This window comes from Lepus europaeus, chromosome 8 (assembly GCF_033115175.1).
Source record: "Lepus europaeus isolate LE1 chromosome 8, mLepTim1.pri, whole genome shotgun sequence".
NCBI lineage: Eukaryota > Metazoa > Chordata > Mammalia > Lagomorpha > Leporidae > Lepus > Lepus europaeus.
The window spans coordinates 74,647,319-74,655,371 of record NC_084834.1 but is presented as its reverse complement, the minus strand read 5'-3'; positions in this window follow the sequence as shown (position 1 = coordinate 74,655,371).

Below are 8,053 nucleotides of genomic sequence, written 5' to 3'. Positions count from 1 at the left end.
ATGTTAAAGAACTATGCCAAATATTTTCCCACGTGTACAAAATTTTTCAGGAGCCTGGGGCTGGAAGCAAGCATTTATTTTTAATAACTCCTTTATATGAGCATTATTATCAGTTGCCATCACTTGTGAAGTATGCCTTAAAACAGCCACATGCATCTGAATCAATACAAAAGAAGTAATTTAGCTCTTGAGATACATGTCTTAGGTTTCTAGGACTTGAAAGAAACCACCCTGCTGTTAAACTGTCACATGCATGATTTGAGGGCTTCTTCTGCTTGCCGAGGGAACTACTCATGTCTTACTCAGCAAATGAGCACCACCATTACATAAATATCAGGCATCCAAAAGTGTTAGCAGGCTTGAGGTATTAATGATTCATTCATTTGGGTAATTAAGCAAGTTGTATTATGAAAAGCACATTACAGACCAGCTTTGAGTTCAGTGCCTCAGATGATGAGTCATTAAATTGCTTTTGTATTTTGTAACCTAATTTGCTAATAAGTGTATGGGAAGCTAATTAAGCCAGTTGCTGATCTACATGGTTCTAACTTCCTCACTGTGATCCTAGTCTTCCATTAGCAATGTGCTGTCAGACTCTACAGAGAGCTAAAGATCTACTGTTTTACAGCGGCCTTAAGAAATTCTGTCGGGTATTTTATTTGATAGGTACCAGAAACCTCGTAATTCCACTGCACCCATCTAGAATTATTCTGTGGCAGCATCACCAATCTGGAGATGATTAGGAAGGATGTTACTAATACTTGTGCTTTATTCAGTTAGTGCTTCGGGTCCCCACCTTCAGTCTACTAACTGTTCACTCCCAGTTCTAATAAGATTAGTTATCTGATTTCTTCCTGAATTAGTCACAGGTTTGGAAAGGGTCCTTCTAGAGTCAAATGAATAACAAAAAGTGACAGCTAGTAGCAGGAGACGGGACCAAAAAATACAGTGAACATTAAAAGCCTATTAGACTTGAGACAATTTTTTAATATAGGATCCTGCATACAATAGGCCCTGAGGACATCACTGTGATCCAATTGTACAAATGATTTAGGGATGAATTTGAATCAAGATAAGTAGTAAGTGGTAGTTAAGAAGGCAGGATATATTTTGCATTTGGTGACACCAACTTCCACTTTATTAACAGTTAACAATTTAGTGTTTGAAATGGTATATCCAGGTGGAAAATTTATGCAGACTATATCTTGACCCATGTCTTGATATTTATAGGCTTTATCACAAGAAATTTTTCCATTCAACTGAAACTTTTGTTTTTAAATATTTATTTGAAAGGCAGAGTTACAGAGAAGGAGAGACAGAGAGAGAGATCTTCCATCTGCTGGTTCACTCCCCAGATAGCCACAAAGGCGGTGGGGGGTGCTGGGCCAGGCTGAAGCCAGGATGCTGGAACTCTGTCTGGGTCTCCCATGTGGGTACAGGGGCCCAAGGATTTGGGCAGTCATCCACTGTTTTCCCTGGCACAATAGCAGGGAGCTATATTGGAAATGGAGCAGCTGAGGCTTGAACGCAGCAGCTTAACCCACTGTACCACAATGTCAGCCCCTCAGCTGAAACATTTTTAAAGTTTAATGAATAATTCACTAGATGATTTGTGAAAATATGAGGGAAACTAAAGCAGAGGCAATGGAAGCCACATAAATCATGTTAGGCAACCTTTTCTACCTTAGGGAGGATTAAGAATCACTAAAAACTGTGAGCAGCAGCTCTGTGACTGCGTCCCTGTCTTGCTGGCCATGGTGGCCCTTTGCGGCACACAGGTTGGATTGTAGAAGATGCTTGGAGGCTGTTTTCATTTTTTTCATTACTATGATGCATCGTTCGAGGTTGCGCTTTAGTTTGTCATGGTAAGCTTACTTTACTGTATCATGTTCAGTAAGTCAGCTAGTCTTCAGAAATGCAGTTTAGTAGTCAAGTTGTGGCAAGCATCATTTTAATACAGTGTAACAAGTACAGTTTGTACTAGTTATTAGTAATCGTATTGTGCAAGTTTATATCAGTTGCAGTCTTGAAAGACATTGAACATCTGTTCACAAAGATATCTTTCAGCCAGAGATGACATCACTGTTTCTTTCCCTTGGCTGAAGTGCCTGATTCTTTGCTTACTAAAATATTCTGTTTTGAACAATTATGATGAGGGGTGTATTTGTGACTCTTAGAACACTAGTCAAATGCATCACTACAATGTTAAGTTCCTGAGTTCTTTCATAAGGCTGTAATTTTCCAAAATAATATAGAAAAGGGGAAAGGAGTAGTAAATCACTTAATTATAGAGATAAACCCTGTACTAGCGAGAAAATAAAAATGTCAACAAGCAGTTTACTAAAATTTCAAGCTCCCTGTAACTTTCCATTATGACCATCATACTTTCTCTGCACCATCACACATCAATCAATTGCATCCATTCAACAAAATGAAGAAACGGAAAGCTTAGAAGTACTTAGTCTTCAACTCTATAGAGTGACACTCAGAAGTGAAATATGTAGAAAGATGTCTGCTTGAAAATGCTGCATGCAGCTATCAGGTAGCATATTGGGAAATCCAGAGGAAATTTTTCCTGGGAAAACATGGATGACCAAAACTGACCCAAGCAGAAATTTAAAATACTAGACCAATTACAAAAATGAGAATGGAAAGTGATTTTTTAAAAAAAATCCATAATTTAAAAAGTTCTATGATTGCAAGGAAGTATAATTCCAATATTAAGTAAATTATTGCAAATTTTTTAAAAGGAAAAATTTCCCAATTCATTTCATATCGTCAATATATCATTACTATGAAAACTCAATAAACAAGACCAAAAGATCAGATCAATCTTTTACATACGAAAATGTTAAGTAAAAACCTAGCACTTTTTTAAAAAAAAAGCAAGCAATACATTTTGACAGTGTTGTATTTCAGGAATTCCTGGGTGTTTCAATATCAAGATATTAACAATTAAAGGAGAGAAAATATGATCATATTAAGATTGGTGAACAATCAGGAACATTCTTCCTAATGGAAGTTCTTGAGTAAAATAGAAGTTTAAACAGTAGTTACTTATGAAGAGCCTTAAGAAAGCATTTTAATTTTTATTTACTTGAGAGGTGGAGAGAGAAGACAGCATTTGTCTGGTGACTCACTTCCCAGATGTCTGCAAAGGACCTGAAGCCTGCAACAGGGTAGTCATTCTAGGTCTCCCACATGGGTGGCAGGGATCCAACTAGTTGAGCTATCACCTGCTGTCATCCAAGGTGTTGCATTAGCAGGAAGTAGGAATTGGAAGCAGAACCAGAACTACTACCTAGGGGTGCCAAGATGGATGCAGCCTGTTAGGAACAGCTCCTGTAGTGAGTATTTTAAAGATTTATTTATTGGAAAAGCAGAGTTACGGAGAGAGAGAGGGAGAGATAGAGAGGTCTTCCATCTGCTGGTTCACTCCCCAAATGGCCACAGTGGCTAGAGCTGGGCCCATCTGAAGCCAGGAACCAGGAGCGTCTTCTGGGTCTCCCAGATGGGTGCAGGGTCCTAAGCACTTGAGCCATCATAACTGCTTTCCCAGGCCATTAGCAGGGAGCTGGATTGGAAGTGGAGCAGCCGGGACTCGAACTGGTGCCCATATGGTATGCTAGTGCTGCAGGCAGATGCTTAACCTATTAAGCTACAGCACCAGCCCCTCCTAGAATTACTTAATATTAAAAATTATCTTGGGGTATTTGTGACTGTAGAGTTTAAAGTGAAATAATTACAGATATAGGGAAATAGAAAACTTTTTGATATTATTTGCCTAGGAAGAAACAGATTAGGAAAAAGGGAAGAGGGAGTTTTGGTAATATATTTAGAAATGAGGAATGTACAAAACTTATGATTAAGTGCCCTGAAATGCTAATGGGAAAAATACTTCAGAGCAAAAATAATAAAAGTAAAATAAACCTGCCAAGAAAAATAGAGGGGCTGGCGTTGTGGTGTACTGGTTAAATCCACCACCTGATCCCGGCATCTCATGTGGATGCCTGTTTGAGACCTTGCTGTTTGGCTCTGAGCCGGCTCCCTGCTTTTGTGCTTAGGGAGGCAGCAGAGGATGGCCTCAGTGCTTGGGCCCCTGCACCTACGTGGGAGACTCATAAAGAAGCTCCTGACTTCTGGCTTCAGACTGGCCCAGTTCCAGTCATTGCAGCCATTTGGGGAGTGAACTATTGGAAGGAAGATCTTTCTCTCTCACTGTGTCCCTCTCTGTGTAACAGCCTTTCAAATAAATAAATCTTTAAAAAAAAATACAAGACCTTTAAGGAAAAAATACTCTATTACCAAAGATAAATGAACAAGATTTAAACGTGAAAAAGATACTATTAAAATACACACCTCCTGAAATTATATGTAAATTCAATACCATTCACTTTATAATCATATGGGTATTTAAAAATTGGATTAGTGCAGGTGTTTAGCCTAGCAGTTATTCTGTGGGTTTCGGACGTCCACATACCACATCGGAGTACCTGGGTTGGAATGCAGGCTCCTAGCTCCGGATTCCAACATCCTGCCAGGGCAGACCCCGAGAGGCTGCATGTGATGACTCCTTGCCACACTCATGAGTGACCTGGTTTGAGTTTCTGACTTCCAGCTTTGGCCTGGCCCGGTCCTGGCCACTGGAGACATTTGGGAAGGGAATCAGTGTATGGAACTCTGTCTCTCTCAAATAAAAATAAATAAAATTGGATTAAGTTATCTTAACATTCATATAGAAGAATAGAAAATTGGGAAAAAACTTTTAAGAGGAGTTTTTCTCAGCAGGTATCAACAAATATTATAGTTACTGGAATCAAGTTAATATAAGAAAAACAATAGTGTTCAGGACTGGTACTGTGGTGAACAAGCTAAGGCAGCATCCCATATTGGAGTGCTGGTTTAGTCTTGGCTACTCTGCTTCCAACCCAGTTCCCTGCTAATGGTCTTGAGAATGCTGTGGAGAATGACGTAAGTGCTTGGACCCGTGCCACCCACGTAGGAGTCCTGGATGGAGTTCCTGGCTCCTGACTTCTGCCTGGTTCAACTCCAGCTGTTGTGGCTATTAGAAGAGTGAACCATCGGATGGAAGACTTTTCTTTCCCTCTCTGCTGCTGTGCCTTTCAAATACATAAAAAATAAATACTGAAAGGAAAACAAATTGCATTCAGTAAGCAGAATGGTAGGAAAATATGGACAAAGTACCAATACATGAAAGTTTAGTATGTGACAGATGTGTTCGAGGAAAAACATGGGTCCTCAATTTGCACTAACAGTTTTGATGTGATGTGATACAGTATTAAATGCACACACACACACACGTATAGAATGAGAGCGAGGGAGAGAAAATAGGAGATGAAGACAGGGAAAACCAGTGTGACAAAAGGTAACATTTATGTGACAAGATGAAGCCAGATATCAGTAATACATCATAAATAAGGGGGAAATTGCAGCCTAAGTTACAAAGATTAAGCAAACAAAAATAAGGAAAGAAAAATACTAACTTCCACGTTTGACATGCCAATTGGAAATTTTATGAAGTACATGAAGGAAAATTTAAAATGTGGATTTGATAACATGTGGGTCATTGATGACCTTACTCAGAGCTGTTTTGGTTAAATGGGATCAAGGAATGCAACAAAATTCGTATAAGAGCACAATTTGAATAATATATAATTAAAAAGCAGAGTATAGTTTACTGAAATCCAATCTATTCCATAATATCAGTAAATATGAGCAAACCTTTTTTAAAAATGAGTAAATATGATGAACTATGTTGAGCAAGAAAGAATACAGGGAGTACCTGCGTGTTATGTAAATGAGCCAGAAAGCCTCTGTACATTGGCCCCTGAGCTTATTTCTTCATAATAGGCTGAGACTCATTAGCTCAAAAGCACACCAGGACCAAACTCCAGTTTTTACATATCCAATTGCTTTCACAGCGACAGAACAAGCTAAGTTTTGGCCATTTAGAGCCTGCCTGCTTTACATACCCTGTGAAACCGTGTCGGTAATGTGCTTGCTACAGATAAAGCAAGCCTTGAGCCATGGAGGCTCCATGCTGCCGCTGCCCTTTGGAGTTCTCTGATCTCGGTTCTCCTCCATGCCATGCTGCTCAGTGACATCACTGAGACACGGATACCCCTGCTGTAATCCTTCTCTTCCCACCGGGAGGTGGAGCCCATGTCTCCCGCCTCTGGTTGGCCTCTTGCTGGGAGAACCTTCCTCTCACTGCAAGGCTGTCAATCGAATACCAAAAAACACCTTTTGTGTGCTACTGCCACCTCGTGGTCACATTTTTCATTGCTCAGTAGAGAAATCTTGAAATGCACCCTCTTACACTTACGTAAGTAGTAAAAATTCATGAGGAGGGTATATCAATTCTAAAATTGTAAATACCTAACACTACTTCTCACAAGAAGTAAGTGCAAAGTTAATAGGCTTGCAAAATGTCCCTGACAAACCTACAAATACAGTGAAAGATTTTAGCATTTTCAGTAATTGACTAGATGGGCATAAAATTAGTAAAACAATATAGATGCTACAGAACTCTTTTAAAAATTGCTTATTTATTTTCATCTATTTCAAAGGCTGAGCAAGCGAGCAAGAGAGGGATAGAGAGAGAAAGTTATCTCCCATCTTCTGGTTCTCTCTCCAGGTGCACAGCCAGGGCTGAGCCAGGCTAAAGACAGGATTCTGGAACTCTATCTGGTCCTTCCACTTGGGTAGCTGGGGCATAAGCACTTAAGCATCATCAACAGCCTACCAGGAAGCTGGATTGGAAGAGAAGTGGCCAGGATCAAACCCAGGCATTCCAATATAGGATGTGGGCATCTCAAGCTGCTGCTTAATCTGTTGTGCTGCAACACCTCCTGCATGAACAGTTAAAGAATATCTGTTCTGGCCGGCGCCGCGGCTCACTAGGCTAATCCTCCGCCTTGCAGCGCCGGCACACCGGGTTCTAGTCCCAGTCGGGGCACCGGATTCGTCCCGGTCGCCCCTCTTCCAGGCCAGCTCTCTGCTGTGGCCAGGGAGTGCAGTGGAGGATGGCCCAAGTGTTTGGGCCCTGCACCCCATGGGAGACCAGGATAAGCACCTGGCTCCTGCCATCGGATCAGCGCGGTGCGCCGGCCGCAGCGCGCCTACCGCGGCGGCCATTGGAGGGTGAACCAACGGCAAAAGGAAGACCTTTCTCTCTGTCTCTCTCTCTCTCTCACTGTCCACTCTGCCTGTCAAAAAATAAAAAATTAAAAAAAAAAAAAGAAAGAAAGAAAAAATTCACACACACACACACACACACAAAGAATATCTGTTCTTTCCAAGCACACTTGAGATATATGCAAAAACTGACCAGAAATTAGATGTAAAGGCAAGTCTTGAATTTTTACATTGGCATGCAGAATAAAAGCACTATTATTAGAAATCAGTAATAAAGTATCCAAAGTAAGTCTACACATGTAGAAATTAAAAGAAATGTTTCCAGATGGAACCAAGAAGAAATTATAATAAATATCAGAGCACATTTAGAACTGAATGAAAATGTAACGATCATTGATATATATACTGTTGGCCGGCGCCGTGGCTTAACAGGCTAATCCTCTGCCTTGCGGCGCCGGCACACCAGGTTCTAGTCCCGGTTGGGGCGCCGATTCTATCCCAGTTGCCCCTCTTCCAGGCCAGCTCTCTGCTATGGCCCGGGAAGGCAGTGGAGGATGGCCCAAGTGCTGGGGCCCTGCACCTGCATGGGAGACCAGGAGAAGCATCTGGCTCCTGGCTTTGGATCAGCACGATGCGCCGGCCGCAGCGGCCATTGGAGGGTGAACCAATGGCAAAAAGGAAGACCTTTCTCTCTGTCTCTCTCTCTCTCACTATCCACTCTGCCTGTCAAAAAAAAAAAAAAAAAAAAAAGATATATACTGTAAAATGGCTGAAGCAGTACTTGGAGGGAAATTTACCAGAAGCAATTCACATTCATTGGAAGGACAACAGCATACATTCAGAGTGTGTTTTTTTTTGTTTGTTTGTTTTGTTTTTTAAATGTAGACTCCTGATC